We start from the raw sequence: 18001 nt of genomic DNA on the forward strand, positions 1-18001 counted from the left end.
CAACTGAACAAAAAAAAAAAGGCTTAAAACTACTGTAATAAATGCTCAGACATTTTGAAAAATAAGCTGACAGCTAAACTGTGCTGGGCCTGATGTATTGGTATAACAAGTTTAACTTATGGTAGTTCATGTAGTGTTGCTACTGGAATTTAAACAAGATTAGAAAGATGCACTCATATTACACAACCTTTCCAAAGGTGTTTTTCTCCTGTACTAACCCCCCCCCCCCCACACACACACACAATATCCACACCTCTCTGCATCCCTTTTTACCTATTTCTTTCTCTTGAGCTGTGGAACTTGGGAGCCCTTACTAGCTCCTCCCTTTCTGGTGGTTTTGTTGAAACTTATTTTTCAGTTCCTGTGTCTGAATTCAATAAACTGGGGAACAGGCATTATGCAATCTCTTAGGGAGAGGAGGAGATAGTGGATGGGCCATTTGGCCTTTAACTGCTGTAATGTTTCTGTGTTTCCTGTTGAAGTCTACTGCTCACATCTTAAATTTCATCAAAATCCATCCATGAGTTTCTCCCTTGATACTAGGTTACAGTAACACTTACCTATGATGCGATTTGGCTTTCTTTTTGTAAAGAACTGTAAAAATGAGATTGGAAATGAGATTTGAGAGTAGCAGTGAGGGTAGTGTGGTGGATAAATACAGTAAGTTAATATAACTGAGAAGAATAAAGCACTTGGCTGAAATGGTGTAATGACCTTTATTGGTTATGTTGCACATGTAATGGAACTGTTGGGTTATTGTAGAGCTATCTCTCCTGTATTTTGATTCACCATTTTAGTTCATTTCTGCTTTTTCCTCTTGGTTTGAGCTTACTATAAACGAGGTTGAATAAAACTTATCAATGCAAGATGAAAAAAATGCCTCTTTCTTCTTCTTCTTCTCATAAAAGTAAGTTTTGTTTTGCTTTTTGTTTTTAAATGTGGAAAATGGCTTAGTTATGATGTATTTAAAACCCTACACAAAAAGTCATAGACTAAATACTCTATCAAAAAATAGATGAACTGTGTTTGAGTATGTTCCTTGTTCCAATGATTAATATTGTGGGTTATTCATTCAACAACCTTTCTGATGGAGAGGGGATACCTCAAGTGCCTGCAGCTAATTATGATGTTAGAACCAGTCTTGTCATAGTATCCTAAATGCAAGCTATCATTGGTCCCTTTAAATTCTCCTTTTCTATTAATTTATGTTATTAAATATAGTGCTTTACTTATAAATACCCAATTTTCTAAAGTGATCACGTTAGCAAACAGTATTGAGAGAATGCACACTTTAAATTAATTTTTGTACTTAGCTTTGTTTTCACAGCCACAATATATAAGTAGCTGGTAAAATAGTCTTCTAGTTGAGTTAGAAGGAAGCTTTAAAATACTCAGATGTTAACTTTCAAGTGCTTGAGTACTCTTTCAAGTGCTCAAATGCTTGACGGAGCGTCTCTGTTTCACTCTATGTAGAGTTGCTTCAGGAGAATTATATCTTGGCCTTAATGCTAATGTAACATAGTAACATAGTATCATAGTAGATGACGGCAGATAAAGACCCGAATGGTCCATCCAGTCTGCCCAACCTGATTCAATTTAAATTATTAGCCAGTATTGTTTTATCTTCACATTTTGCGTATCCTTTTCAAAATGACGCTAAGAATTTTCTGAGAGGACCTGTTTGGAAAAGGTTGCAAATTACAAAAAAATACAGCGGAAATTACAATATACAGTTTGTTAGGAATTTTCAGAGGGGGCATATTAGATGAAAGGTCCCGAATTACAAAATACAGTTTGATTAGGATTTCAGAGGGGGCATATTGGGAAAACGAGAAAAGAAAAAAAGTGTTCGGTGAAGAATTTGTTTAGGTGATATATCTATCGAATAAGGCAGTTTTTATGAGTTTTCTAAAAGTTAAGGCCAACAGATATAATTCTCCTGAAGAAGCTCTACATAGAGTGAAACGGAGACACTCCATCGAGCATTTGAGCACTTGAAAGAATACTCGAGCACTTGAAAGTTAACATCTGAGTATTTTAAAGCTTCCTTCTAGCTCAACTAGAAGACTATTTTACCAGCTACTTATATATTGTGGCCGTGAAAACCAAGCTAAATACAAAAGTTAATTTAAAGCGTATATTCTCTCAACACTGTTTGCTAACATTATCACTTTAGAAAATTGGGTATTTATAAGTAAAGCACTATATTTAATAACACAAATTAATAGAAAAGGAGAATTTAATAACATAAATTAATAGAAAAGGAGAATTTAAAGGGACCAATGATAGCTTGCATTTAGGCTATTATGACAAGACTAGTTCTAACATCGTAATTAGCTGCAGGCACTTGAGGTATCCGTTCTCCATCAGAAAGATTGTTGAATGAATAACCCATAATATTAGTTATGATGTATTCATGTAAAACCAACACACAGAATTGATTTGAGATAACCTCTTTGGAAAAGGTCCTCCTCTCATCTTCACTCTGAAGGGAGGAAGACAGCAGTAGGCTTATGGTGAGTTGCCTCTGGAGGCAGATCTGAAAACTCTAAGGCCCCCTTTTAGTAAGCTGCAGGAGCAAGTGCTGTACGGTAAAGGCATTAACTTGTGCTTAGTAAAAGAGGGGGGTAATTAAGCTGCACCTTTTAAGGTGCTGCATTGATGATGTTTTAAGAGGGGAGATCAGTGGGATAAAAATAAATTCTGTAATGCACAAGGTTTAGAAGTGTAAACCGATAGCCTCATGTTGTCATACTGCATATTGGACACACATTCCACGGCAAGTGTCATTGTTAAGAGGTAAGGGAAAATTCATTGTTTGGTATCTCCTGGTGAAAGAACCAGGCCAAATTGATAGTAAAGAATGTATTGAAATAGACTTTTATATTAATTTTAAGACTTGAAATGTATTACATATAATTGTCTTGCAAATGATAAATTTTTCTTCTGACTAGGTATGTCCAGATCCCAACTATAACTACACACACTTCTTTTGCAGACACTATATTTTTCTTTGGCATATAAAACTTGCTATATGCCATCAGGGATGGAAACCATGTCAAAAGGACTTGGGTGCCAACCAGAACTTTTAGGGGCTAGGAATATCTTAAAACTTGGCTATTTTTTAATTTATTTCCTTTTTTGCTTTTCCTTTTGTTTTCCAGACATTCTCCATCACAATTTTTCTTTCTTTAAGGATGCTCCTTTCCTGTCTTTAAATATTTCTCCACTCCCCCTTACCTTCTTCAACCATACTCTTCCTGTCAGCACAGCAATAAGTTTCTGCATATAAGATAGCCCCTGCTGCCCTGAGTTGGGTCCCATTGATGTCTCTTGTTTGAGGTTTCAAGTTTTAGGTGCCCAAGAATATTCCAACCTGGTGAATTGTTATTGGAAACAGTGTTAAAGAAATTGTAATCTTAAGTTTTCATCAAGTTTTTGACCAGCTATCTTCTGTAATTATACTGAATTCCTATACAAAATCTACATCTCATACTGCAAAGCTAATGTCACCTGTGAAGTTTTAAGAGGAAAATCTCAGGAGCATTGTATGTTTAAAAAAAAAAAAAAAAAGCATGTGTTTCCAATCATTTACAAGCTTAACAAAAGGAAAAAATGTCCTTTTTAAACCCTGTAGAGTAGTCTTTGCATTTTTTTATTAAACAGGAATAGTCCTGTTTCAGTCCTTTTATAGTATACCTCACCACTGAAGGCTACCCTTTTATTGATAAACTTTTCCCTGTTGTGTGTCTTATAGGAGATAAGACTCCTGTGACTACTGTGGAGAAAGATAATAAGCCAGTGCTTATGGGACTTGCAGTCAGTCATTCTACAAAACACCTTGGGGGAGGGTGGCAGGCAAGGAGATGTGACATGCAACAGTGCAAGGCACATTTTAAAATTAGAAACAGTTGCTGTTTTTTTGTATGTTTATTGTTCCATTTATTAAGGTGTTCAAATACAGTCCTTTTAAAAAAGATTATGTAGTTTTCACTCTTCTGCCAAAGTAGACAAAACAAAAAAAGTTTTTTTTTTTTTTTTTGTGGTGTTGGAAGAAGTTAATACTATATTTTTTTTGTGCCCTCCTTCCTCCTGCTCCCCAGCTTCAGCGCTTCTCAAATAATTAGTTATTTTTATTTTCCTTGCCTATTTATGAAAGCCATTTCAAATTGGATTTATATGGAAGACCCGGGTAGATTCTGTAGTGAAAATATTAGTTCTACAGTATGTGTTCTGTGAGAGATTTGTCTATGTTGCTGTTCACTATTCAGTTTAAGCAAACTTCCTTAAACTGGATAGTGAACACCTTACTGTTGGTTTATATGTAGTGTTAGATTTCATTCATATGTGAACCATGTTTTGATTGTAGGTCAGGGGTGGACAACCTTGATTCTTGAGGGCTGCAATCCAGTCAAGTTTTCAGCATTTCTCCAATGAATATGTAAAATAACAGTAGATGATGACAGAATGATATCTATTTGCATGCACTGCCTCCATTGTATGTAGATAGATCTTATGGAACCCATAATCAAAAAAACATAAACATCCAAAAAGCATCCTAAATCGGCACTTGGATAATTGAAATTGTCTTTTTGTACATCTAGCAAGGTAATTCAACCTCTGTATGTTCAGAGCATGAGATGGGCATGATGGAAGCGTGTTATGGGCATGCTTTGGGCATTGTCAAGGGTGGGTTAGACATGGACATCTTTCAGTGATAAACATTTTGCAAGGCATCCTGGGCAAAACTTATACATTTGGAACTAGACCTGTTTTAGAAGAGTCTAAGTACCACAAAGGTACCCAAACTGACCAGATGACCACTGCATGCATCAAGGTAAGACCCCCCCCCCCCGTGCTCACTGATCCCCCCCCCCCTTCCACCACAAAAAGATACATACCTGTTTCTAAAACAGCTACATCTGGTATGGGGCATCCTAGTAGAGCTGCAGACAGGTATCTTACGTAGCCTAGTGGGTGGGCTAGTGAACCATAGAGAGGAAGACCCAGGCCCATAAACCACTCTAACAACTACATTTATGGTGGAAAATGTGCACCCCTCCAAAACCCTACTCTACTGTCATATAGGTGCCACCTGCAGCCATAAGGGCTATTGGGGTTATAGACAGGTGGGTATAGTGGGGCTTTTTTTGGGGGAGGGGCTCACCATAACCTGTAAGGGAATTCTGGTGAAATGCTTTTCTGACACCCTTTCTGTGAAGTTCACAGCAGTGGCCTCTAAGGTTCCCTACTGCTCTGTTGCCATGTCTGGGTGGTCAGTCATTACAGGACTGGCCCCTCCCTCCCATCTCCAAATGGTCTTGTTCTGGGTGTTTGGGACTTGGATGAAATTTTGTTTGAAAATGTGGTATTAAGATAGACGTACTGATGGTCTGCATCCCAATGGCCTGGATGTGAAGATAGAGGATTAAAAAAATATATATATCTATATATATCTAGACATATGATGGTATGCCTTTTGAAAATGGACATTTTATTTATTTATTTATATTTTTATCCCGTCCTCCCAGTAGCTCAGAACGGCCTACAAGCAACATTCACAGTGGAGTACATTTAGACAATACAAAGACTATACGGTAGTTTAAGTACAAGGACTATACGGTAATTTAAGTACAGGTTAAGAATGGACTATACAGCAATTTAAGTAGAGGTTCAGAATGGTGAAGGGAGGGTAGAAGGGAGGGGGAGTTTAGGGGGGTGAGGGCCGACTTTGGATATCCAGTGCCATACATCCAAATCAGACTTAGATGTATGTTTTGAAAATGCCCTTTATGTATGTTCATTGTAGAAATGCTGAAAACCAGATTTGGTTGTAGCTCTCAAGGACCAAGGCTGCATATCTTGTTGTAGGGGATGGTTACTTGATATACTTAAATATAAATCTCTGACACATGTAGATTCTTCTGTCTAAAATGCTCTTATTTTAAGTATGTTATATAGTATATTAGTGTATGTTCATGTGACTCATTTCAGGCATTTAAGTGAACCAGTACTCTGACAATACAAGGTGCATTCAATAATTTATCTACCTGAGTATGAAAGAAAGTAGCAAGCGTGTTGAAACAAGTCTGTGCATATTATGTCATGTCTCAAGGACTGCAGTGGAGGCCAATTGCAGCCTGCTAGACTTGCTACAGCACCGGCGATCCTCTGCAGGCCATAATTCGTTTTTAAAGTGACACCGGGAGGCCAGGGGGAAGCTGTACGATGGTGGAGAGAAGGGGAAAACATGCTGGCCTTCGGGGAGCCCCCTAAAGCCGTGGGGCTGAGGGTAACGTGTCACGTGAAGTCCCCAAAATATTGGGGGTGCTCGGGCACCCACAGCGCTGGTTCCTGTACCCCTATGCAGCATTTCCCAATTGACACCCCGCCACCCCACTGTGAGCTCTGACATCAAGCCTTCTAAAGCAGGAGTGGCAATGGATGACCAGCAAGAGGCAGCACTAAGGACAGGCTTTTTGCTGCCAGAGCTCTGCTTTAGGAGGCCCAAAGGTATGCGGGGAAGAGGATTGGTCACTGAATTGGCGAGCCTGTTATTTTAAGAAAACAAATCGATTCACCGAAGTGATTTGCCGACTCGAGCAGCACTAGTACAGAGTCCATTGGAGATGATTCTCACACCGGATGTCCTGTGAAAGCAAAATGCCACAGAAATGTGCAAGAAAATTGAAGATTTTGTTTTGTCAGACAGATGAATTATGGCTTCCCGAATAGCTGAAGAAATGGGCATCTCAGCAGGTTCAGTTTGGAAAATAATTCATGAAAAGTTCGACATGTTCCAAGAATGCTGACACCATGTCAGAAGACCATGAGGCTCCAGTGCTGCCAGGAGAACTTGGAGATGCTCCGTAAAAACGAAGTGAATTTTTTTTCATCATTTGGTGACTGGAGATGAGAGTTGGGTCTATCACACTAATCCTGAGTCCAAAATGGAGTCAATGCAGTGGAAGCACAAGTCATTCCCCACCAAAAAAAGTTCAAGACCGAAAAACCTGCAGGCAAAGTCATGGCAACTGTCTTCTGGGATGATGAAGGACTTTTGCTTCTGGAGTTCATGCGACACAATGCCACCCATAATTGGGGAGAGTTATGCCAACACAATGATAGCTATGCAGGAGTCGAGGAGAAAAGACGAGGAAAATCACAGCAGGTATGCAGCTTCTTCACGACAAAGCGCCAGTGCACATATGATGACATTCCTTAGCACTGGCAGCAGATGAATCCAGATACTAGTGAGATAGCACACATCTACCAACAGGTGGAGGTTGAGAACTGACTCGCAGGTGTATATCTTGGATGGAATCCCTCTTTGCCAGTTAGTATGCTCTAACTCCAGCAGCTTGGATGGCTGCTATTCCTCTGGCTCCTGGCTTCAGCTACTGGCTCCTGACTCTTGGACATGAAAGGCTAATTCTTCCTGTTGCTTAGGCTTCAGTTGAGTTTAGGGGTGTTGGTTAAGAAGTGCCAACTTTGGGGGCAACACCTGGGCCCCCCCCAGGTCCCTTCCCCACTCTCACCGCCTGTGGAGAACAGGACTTCGTTGGTTCAGAGGTCTACTTTCCCATTAAAAAAAAAGGTCCGAAACAGGTTTTGCCAGCACAAGGTTTGTACTGTGGTACAAGGACTCTGCCTTTCAAGAGCAGGAGGCACGTGAGTAACGCTGCTATTTTCAGTGCAATTTGTGTGCGGGTGAGAGGGGCCACGGAGGCATGGCGGCAGAAGTGGTTAAGCACTGTTCGCAGTGCGGGAAACGCCATTTGCCGTCGGGTGTATGTTCTGCCGCGTGTGCAGGGGATGCGGCGATGGCTTTGGCACCAGAGGGTGCGCTGTCTTCTTGCGCGAAGGACGCGCTTGTTGAAAAGAAGGCGCTGCCTTCACAGGAGTGGGCCTCTGTAGCAATAGACGTGCATCTGGATACTTCTGCAGTGGCTGTTGGGGAGATAAAGGCGCAGGGAGAAGCAGATTGGGATATGCTGGCAAGCTCTCTGCATTTCTCTCCGGAGTTTGTCCTTTTGCTGCAGAAGGCAAACCCGGACAGAGAGGGGGATATCTCAGGGGTTGGCTTGGCCCAAGTTTCGCTGGCCCAGCTGCAGTTTGGTGTAGGGGGAGGTCAGAAAGGGGCCAAGCGGCACAGGGTGATACGTGATGCAGATGAGTTGCAGATTTCCAGCCCTGAGCTCTCTCTTGCTCTGCTTGGTGCCGGGAGGGATACCAGTGGGCAGGACATGGAACTGGACAAAGTTTTGGGAGCAGAGGTTGATGATCCCTAGCATGGAGTCCTCAAGCCTATTACAGCATAAATTAGTAGTTGCAGAGGGTTCACCTGTTCAAAAGGCAAGCCATTGGCGATACCAGACTGGATGGTGGTCACTGCAAATGCCAACCTGGCAGGGGGGAGGACTCTTGGGCCCTTCGATCCTTGGCTCAGGACAGTTGGAACACATAGGAGGCATGTCAGCTCATGGGTGTGCAAGTGGGGTCTCCCAGAGATCGGTCTCATGGCCTCAGCTCACAATGCCAAAGTTCCTCAGTTCTCCAGCAGAAGCAGGGAACAGACTTCGGAATGGGTGGATGCATTCGTTCTCCCAAGACTTCCACAGAAGCTGCTGAGTGTTTTTACTCCCTGGCCGGTGATAGGACGGGTGTTGCATTGGATTGCTTGCTTCCCGGGCTCAGTTATATGGGTAGCTCCGGATTGACTGTGCCGTCTATGGTATGCAGCTCGGATAAGGTGGTCACAGGACGTTCCTCTTTGGTTTCCGTGGACACCCATCTTCCTCGCACAAGGTACGGGGAAAAAAATCCCTCCTACTTTGGTCTTACGGCCTGGCTATTGAAAGGTCACGGCTGAAGCGTAGGGGATATTCTGAGCAGGTTATTGCTACTCTTCTGCAGGCAAAGAAGAGGTCTACTTCTATGGCTTATGCGAGGGTCTGGCAAGTATTTGAGTTTTGGTGCGCTCAGGTAGGGATTTCTTCTTTTCAGGCTTCCTTGTCACACATTCTTTTCTTTTTGCAAGAGGGGGTTCAAAAGGGTTAGCCTACAATTCCCTTCGGGTTCAAATGGCGGCTATCGCCTATTACAGAGGTAAGGTGTCAAATTCGTCCTTAGGGTCTCAGCTAGATGTGGTTCGATTCCTTAAAGGGGTGAACTGCATTGGGCCGCCTTTGCAGAGACCATGTCCAGATTGGAGTTTGAAGGTGGTTCTTTGGGATTTGCAAGGGGCTCCTTTCGAACCTTTGAGTAATGCAATACTCAGGGATGTTACCTTGAAGGCTATTTTTCTGGTAGTTCGAGCATCGGCTAGGCGCGTTGTAGGCGTTGACCTGCAGGGATCCGTTCTTACGTTTCTCGGAGTCTGGGGTCTTGATTTGGGCGGTTTCTTCCTTTCTTCCTAAGGTGGTTTTGCCTTTTCATGTCGTTCAGTCCCTCTTCCTCCCTTCATTCAAAGAAGAGGATTGGGGGTTGCAGTTTCATTCTTTGCATTTACTTGATGTGTGTAGAGAGCTCTTGCACTATCTTCATGTTACTAATGATTTTCGGCGTTCGAATCACCTCTTTGTGCTCTTTTTGGGTCATAGGAAGGGTCTGGCGGATTCCAAGGCCTTGGTGGCTCATTGGGTCCAAGAGGCTATTGCTTCTGCTTATTTGTTGGCGGGCAAGCATTTGCCGGAGGCTCTCCATGCTCACTCGACAAGGGCAATGGCTACGTCTTGGGCCGAGTCCAGGGGATTTTCTCTGGAGGAGATTTGTAGGGCGGCCACTTGGTTGTCCTCAAACATGTTTTCTAAGCATTACCGCTTGGATGTGGTGGAGCGCATAGAGGCGTCCTTTGGTGCTTCGATCATTACCGAGGCAGCAGGTTCTACCCACCCGGTTTGAGGTTTGCTTTGCTATGTCCCAGTAGTCTCTGGATTCATCTGCTGCCAGCGCTAAGGAAGGAAAAATTATGTCCTACCTGTTAATTTTCTTTCCTTTAGACACAGCAGATGAATCCAGAGCCCCACCCAATCGGGTTTTCGAAGGTGATTTCTCTCGCAGGTTAAATCCATTGTTGGGTCAGGATGTTCTATTCTTTTTACTTATGGGAAAGAAGTTTGTTGGTGTGCATTGTTCCTGAGTGCGTGCAAAGAGTGATACTAACTGGCCAGGAGGGATTCTATCCAAGATATACACCTGCAAGTCAGTTCTCTATCTCCACCTGCTGGTAGATGTGTGCTATCCCACTAGTCTCTGGATCATCTGCTGCGTCTAAAGGAAAAATAATGAACAGGTAGGACATAATTTTTCCATCACAAGCTGCTGTCCAAGAATGTGGGTTTCAGCAGCTGAGCCATCCACCCTACAGTCCTGACCTGGCTCCCTCGGATTATTTCCTGTTCCGAGTTTTGAAGAAATCTCTCTGTGGACGGCAGTTTTCAAGTCATGAAGACGTCAAGGAAGCTGTGCGTCTTGGTTTGAAGGTCAAACAGAAGAATTCTTTTCAAAGGGGTTATTCATTGCAGGAAAAGTGGATGAAGTGTATGGAGCTATCAGGGGATTATAGTGAAAAATAAAACAAAAATTGTTTGAAAACTTTCTTCTTTCTTACTGAGCTAGATAAATTATTGAATGCCCCTCGTAGCTCTTACAGAGGTTATACTTTTTATGGTGATCAGTTTGCTTGCTCAGTGTTGCTAATCCAGTAAGTTCCCTAGGTGGGTATGGGGTACTCTGGCTCATTTGAGTTTATCTGGGATATTCCCCCACTTCACCACGATAAGGTATTACTGTGAAGTTTGTTGTTTTTTTTTTTGATGAGGCGGAGACAACAGTTTCTGTTGATTAGTCTACTGACTTAGTTCAGCTCAGTGAGGGATAACTGACTTCATTTCTCTTGAAGGCCTTTAATTTCTCTCACAATTGTAATTTCTCTCACTATTGTAATTCTTTGCTTTTGAATCTTCCCCAGGTTAGTTTGAATTGGTTACACTTTGTGCAGAGCATAGCAATGGGGCTACTGCAGGGGTAAGAGATTGGATCATACTACCCTTATGTTGTTGGGTCTCCGTTGTCTGCCAATTAAAGCCAGGATTCTATAAGAATGGATTTGTTCAGTCTTCAGAGTTGTTTATAGTGGTGAACCAGAGTATCTTGTAGAAAGGCTGCTGTGTAATTCTCCTGGCAGTCCACTTGGTTCATCACATAGGTATTTACTTCAGATTCCATCTGCTGAAGAGATCAGCTTATTGTGTATGGGAAGTAGTACATTTAGCTGTAGGGGGTTCTGCTGTGGAATAATTCCCACTGTTAAGTGGGGAAATACCTTTTGGTTCTAGAAATTGATAAAAACTTGGGAGAGCTGTGATGCTTTTCAGTTAGTGTGGTTTGGGAATAGGATGAAGTTATAGATATTTTTAAAATCATTAAATTTTTATTGAAAATAACACAGCATACAGAATAAGCAATAAACAACCAAATCACAGTGCCCCCTCCCCCCCCCACATGTCCTCAAACTGCCAGTCTATTAAAGATCAAGTCCCAATCTTTACAGTGTCATCCATAGGAACCGTGTTGCTTGGCCACCATCTGTTCCATATGTAAAATAAAGCTGGTTCAGGTCTTCCATTCCTTCAGGGTAGGCACCACCATGCTCTTCCAATGAAAAGTGATAAGACACCTGGCGGCAGCTAGTCCAGAGTGAAGCAAGCAACTCTGCCACCAGGGAGAAATATTAGAATTCAAAACCAATAAGCAGTCAGATGGTTCCCAATCCACTGGATGTGACAACCAAGCCTATAGACAAGATCATACCTGTTGCCAGAAAGTCTGCAGAGAGATGATGTTCTGATATGGACTTTATTGAAAAATCAACATAGCAATCCACTTAACCTTAAGGACCTAGTCCGCTGGGAGCGTTGGACCCAACACGGTATTCCTTAGGGGTTCTATAAATGATAGTGTAACATTGTAATAATGTGTATAAGATGGAAACAACATGTGTGTTGGTGAATCTGAAGATCCATGTGATACCATGCGGTGGTGTGGTATTATACGAAAATTCAGTGGATGTACGAGTGACTGGTGATGTGTGACATGTAGAAAGATTAATGGAGCTGTGAAAGAATGTATCTGAAAGTTGTAAATATTAAGTGGGAAAGTGCTTCAGCAGGAAATAGTGCGTATGCTCTCTTTTGAAAATGAATATACTGTATGAGAGAGGAAAAAAAAGGAAAGAATCACTGTACAGAAAGGAGAGACAGGAAATACATACCCTACTAGTCCTAGAGTGGAAGATATGTGAAAAAGCTAGACAATACAAAAGTACTACAATTCAAAATTAAAATAAATTAACTCTTAAAACCCACATATGCCTTACATAAAAAACAGAGAACATACACAAATATAACAATCATATACCAGAAAAATAGAGCAGAATGGAGAATTGTTTTGAAAAAACTCCTCAATAAAAGTATACATTTTCTTTGTGATATCTTCATCTGTTAAAATAAGTCTCCAGGATCGATGGTTTGGAGAAACATTTGATATATTTAATATTAATGAAACAGGAGCATGATCAGAAATTGTTATAGTGTATATGTCAGTGTTAAATAAAGTGGGTGATAGACGAGATGTGATGATAAAATAGTACAATCTAGCATAGGTAAATGTGAGGTGGAGATAGTGTGTGTAATTTCGTTCCTTAGGATGAAAGATGAGGTTATAATTTGAGATCATGGCCTGAATTTCTCCCAATGATTTAGATTTACAGCATTTAGATGTTCTATCTAGAATAAGATCTAATGGTTGGTTGAAGAGGAATTTCTGGATATTTCATCAAAGATTTCTGTAAAGCTCTGAAAAAGTCAGGGGAATCAATAACCGGGGCATAGATGTTCAGCAGTATAAAGGAAGTGTTTTGAAGTGAGTTGTGAATAAGACACATCCACCTTCGGTATCTGTATCCTGGGATATATTAGATAATTGCAGAGAGGATTTTACATAAATCGAAACACCATTTTTTTCCCTATTAGCTGGTGAGAAGTATGGAGTGGAGTACTTTTTAATTAAAGTTTTAGAACTATCAGTGGATGAAAGATGTGTCTCTTGGAGCATTAGAATATCCGGATTAAAGGATCTTAAATATTTTGATACCTTTTATACAGTGATTTAGTCCATTGACATTAAAGGACATTATATGGACATTTAAAAGTAGTTAGAACAGGTTTACAGTATGTTCTGGATAGGGTTCAAAGGTAATAGCAATAACATATCAGAATAGTTATACATGAAAAGTGTATCATACAAATATATGACTTCTTGAAGGAATGAACATAACAAGGTGGCACAGCACATGAGGCTCAAAAAGCCAAATATGTGCCATCTGAAAGAAGGAGAGAAAGGATCAGGTGGGTCTTAAAACCACTATTGGCTGACCTCAGCACAGTTGGCCAGTTCCACCTGATGGCAAAATGAGAAGAAACATGCAATATCAGTCTGACTTTGCAGAATTCTCATCATAGGTTCTTGTGCAGGATGATGTTCCCCATTGCATTTTGATTGAGTCGATGAATTTTTGCATACCTGAAGGTTCAGAGTTACGTAGAAGTTTTTATTGTTATAGGAGTCCGAATCTTACACCTATGTCTTTCAGATCTTGACATTGCTGTAGGAAAATTTTATGTTGAGCTGCAGTCGTTTTTGCTAGATCAGGTACAAAGAGGATTTTTCTCCCTTGATATAACAGATGTTTCTTCTCTTTCATAGCATTAAATATTTTGAGTGTGTTATCGTAATATTTTTGCCAAAATTGGTCATTGGATTTTTAAGCTCATGGATGGTCTCGAGGGCTCTGGGTGTGCATGCTCTTATTTCCAGCAGTGCAGTAAACTTGAGGCCTAGCAGTGATGAAATGATATCTGTGAGAAAAATAATCATATCAGGGCCCTCTGAATTTTCCGGTATGCCCAGAATACGTACATTGTTTCTCGGCTTCTATTAGCCAGGTCCTCCAGATCATTTTTTAAGTGGGTGATATCTTGGTCATGTTTAGACACCAGTAAAATGCTTTGTGAATGTTTAATTGTGAGATCTTCAAGTGCATTGATTCTATATCGAGCATCAGTAAATTGTGCATTTATTGTTTTAATTTCTGTTCTAATTAGTTGAGTTTCTTCAACTTGTTTTGACATTATTCCTTTAAAGGATTTCATTTCTGAGAGTAAGAGCTCCAGTTGTGCTTCAATTGATTTTGGCGCCATTTTGTCTGAGGAGCATGGCTCATGTTTGGGTCTCTTACTGCTCGGGAGCGTGGAGAGTTGCTGCTCCAACTTAGAAGATTTTGCTGCAGCCATTTATTGATTTATTAGTTGTTCGCTAGAATTTTACTACTTCAAATTGGGTCAGAAATTATATCGATTGTATGAAGCGCCGTCCTTCGAGAGAGCTCAGTCTGTGCGTCCGATCACCCTATTTGTCAGGCCATGTCCCCCCAAAGCTTTCCTTTTTAATGATGTTTTTAGTCAGAATCTTTCCTTTTTCAATTAAACTTTGAGTTTCTTCTTTCATAAGAGCGACCAGGGGGATGACCTGCTGCACCAGTCAAATAGCTCCCTCCTTCCCTCTCCATATGAATCTATTCTACCATATATTGTAGTTCCTTCTCCACCCTACTCAGGCATCCAACAATGGGCAGTATATCAAAATATAATAAACTTGGAAAATTCTTCGGCCAGTCCTTAACAACTTGGCTGTCTTTATGATGACATGTCATCCTTTCTAATCCTTGATGCACTTGGGAACCTTTCTTCACTATTAATTATTTAATTTAGTTCTTAGAGTTATATAATCTATCTGGTCTGTATCTATTGCATGTTAGTATAGTTCTCTATAGCCTGGGATGGAAATATTTGTTCTCTTTTATTATAGTGATTCCTTATTGTTTCTTTGTTCAATCCATGCTATACTCTTATACTTCCCCTTTGTTGGTTGATTCTGTTTGTGGTTATTTTGTATTATGGGAGATTTCAAAGTGTGATTAAAATGTGCTAACAGTGTAATGAAGAGGACTTTTGTTAATTCTGTAATTGCCTTCAGGCATTTGACGAGAACAGTCATTCATTCATGTGTAATATACTGTATCTGAACAATTTTTTTTTAAGAAAATAACTAATCATGAAGTTCCTTTTAACGAACATTTGTTTCACCAATAAACTTTTTGGCACTAATACTTCCCCTAGGCTGCCATATGACAGAAGTGATTTTCTGGCAAACTGGAATGTTATTCTATATAGAAAGCACTTTGCAATACAGGTACTGTAACAGTGTAGTAAGAAGATATCTATATACACATTGTGTGATTTTGTAAACTATTTTGGATGACTTTGAGTCAGACAGGCATTATGGATATAGTTAAGAGTAATAAAGATTGGTTGATAGTGGTGCTTTAATTATTCATGTGTCTTGTTACATTTTGTTCTATTTTTGCTGAACATTCCCCTAGTGTTGACTAGTGCTCTTAATCCTTTCAAAGTACTTGGAAGAACCTGGACCAGGGAAGTATTGTTAATTATGTCTTAAAATCATGCTTTTATCAGCGTAACCACCCTCCATGTGTTTGTAAACTGCCAAGGTTGTATGTTGAAAAATCATGATTTTATCAGCCTAACTTCCTTCCTATGTATTTGTGAACTGTGTATCTTGTGTGAAGTACCCAACCTCATGGTTTTATCAGCCAAACTTCCCACCTGTCTTTTTCCTCAGGTTGCGTGTTGAAATCTTTCTAAGCCTCATTCTGGTGCTCCAATAGCCTTCTCACGCTGGTTCTTCAGCAGTCTATGTGTTCCAAACTTCACTCTGGTGCTCCAACAGTCTCAGTGCATTTCAAGCCTCATTCTGGTGCTGCTCCAAACATCTTTTCAAACCCAAAAGATCCCCCCCCCCTAAATTTTCTCAAACTTGACACCTGATTAAATTGCTTTCTGGTACCCTAAAATGTAACCTCTCCCCATTTCATCAAAATTCTTAGAGCTGTTTTCAAGATAAAATTTCCAACAAACATACATACAATTATTGCTCTCTTTATAGTATAGGATAAAAATAGCTAAAAGAAATAAAATCCATGACTAATAGCTGGCAATAAATGAGGGATTATGAATCTGGTAAGCATTTCAGGTTTCTGTTACCTGACTTATGCTATCCCTTTAAGCACTGCCCATTTAAGTGATGTCATAGCCCTTCTAGCTGATATCGCTAACATTCTTTGTTGAAATTAGCCAAAATAATCCAAAGCGTCCACATTAGAACATTTTAATAAAAACAAACAAGCCACTGGTTTGACAAATAGGGTCCATAATGTTGCTTCATAAAACAACCATGCTAACTATAACAGTAGTTCTTTTTGTACTAGAGGCTTATCCAACTAGTTAGGTTATCCAGTGACTGGAGTGAGATTATTATACACTAGCTTTTTAATATACATATACAATGTTGACTCTCATTACTCGCGTTGGTCAGATGGAGAAGCCAAGTACAGGCCCACAATTGCAGGAGGTTGGCAGCATAGTGCGATTGATCTGACAGTTGGATTATGATTTGAAAGATCTGAATAATTATTCCTGGTGTAATAATTTTCTTATATTGGACCTTCCTGAAAGGGACCGAAGGGTCCGATCCACTTAAATTTTTGGAGCAACCTTGACTGGGGATTTTGGACCTATAGTTGCAACAATCGCTAAAGCTGGAATGTACACATCATGCACCCTCACATCAATTACAAGCAGTGCTGTGCTAGTTACTGTACAAAAGTAACTAAGTACTGTTTATATGGGATAAAATATAACTATTATCCCAGGACAAGCAGGCAGCATATTCCCACATATGGGTGACGTCACCGACGGAGCCCCGCAGCGGACAGCCTCGAAAGCAAACTTGCTTGAAGATCTCGAACTTTCGAGTACTGCACCGCGCCTGCGCGCGTGCCTTCCCGCCCGAACTAGGGGGCGCATCTCCTGAGAGGATCCTCAGTTCGTTTATTTCCATGGAGACAAGAAGACACGTTTTCTTTCTCTGCAGCATTGCCTTCTCATCACCGCGGCTGTTTCTTTTAAATTAAAGTCGGTCGCTGTGTTAATTTTATCTTTCTTCTTTTCTTTTTCATATTAAAAAAAAAAAAAAAAAAAAGTATATTCTTTTTTCCTTTTAAGTTCGGCCGTCGAGCTTTGGGCCTAGGCCTAGGCTCCTTCGTTCGACACGGACTTTGTTTTTTCCATGTCCCGGCCTCTTACCGGGTTTAAACGTTGTCGACAGTGTAATCGGGTGATTTCGGTCACCGATCCCCACTGCCGCTGTTTACAGTGCCTGGGTTCCTCTCATTCCCCAGAAGATTGTCATCGCTGCTTTACCCTCACTCCACGAGCTTTTCGGCGGCGTTGTGCTCAATTTTTTCAACTTTTCGGTATGGAGCAATCTTCGGAGCTGGCCTCGACCGTGGCGGCTGCACCGGTCTCGAAGGCCTCGACTCCGACGACCTCGACACCTGTGGTCTCGAAGGCCTCGACCCAGACTCCGGCTGGAGTTTCGGTCTCGAAGGCCTCGACCTCTTCTACTTCGGTTGCCTCGAAGACGACGTCTTCAACGAAGCCTTCTACGGGGGGTAAGTCTCCGAGTTCCCTTTCAGGTGCCGTATCCAAGAAGCCACCAGAGTCCTCGGCGCGACCACTTTCAAAGCGTACCTCCAAGATAAGGGAATACTCACCTTCGAGGTCGCCCTCTTCGGAGCGTACTGCTGCACATACGAGGTCAGAATCTTCTGTCTCGGTGCCGATGCTGGAAGACATGTTAAAGTCTATCCTCACCACTCAGATTAATTCTTTGGTGGCTCAACTGGTTCCGTCCTCGACCTTGCCTCGGGCTGACCAGCCTGTTACTCAACCGGAGCTTCCAGTCTCCCGAAGCCGATCCCGGACACCGAAAAACATTTCTTCATCGGAGTCGTCTCCGG

General features: G+C 41.2%; 1 protein-coding gene across 3 annotated transcripts in view; it reads left to right on the forward strand.

Annotated features, from left to right (window-relative positions):
* Positions 1 to 18001, forward strand: part of TSC22D1 (TSC22 domain family member 1) — a 171559-nt gene that overhangs the window by 4006 nt on the left and 149552 nt on the right. The gene's annotated exons all lie outside the window — the stretch shown is intronic.

This window comes from Geotrypetes seraphini, chromosome 6, assembly GCF_902459505.1.
Source record: "Geotrypetes seraphini chromosome 6, aGeoSer1.1, whole genome shotgun sequence".
Classification (NCBI taxonomy): Eukaryota; Metazoa; Chordata; class Amphibia; order Gymnophiona; family Dermophiidae; genus Geotrypetes; species Geotrypetes seraphini.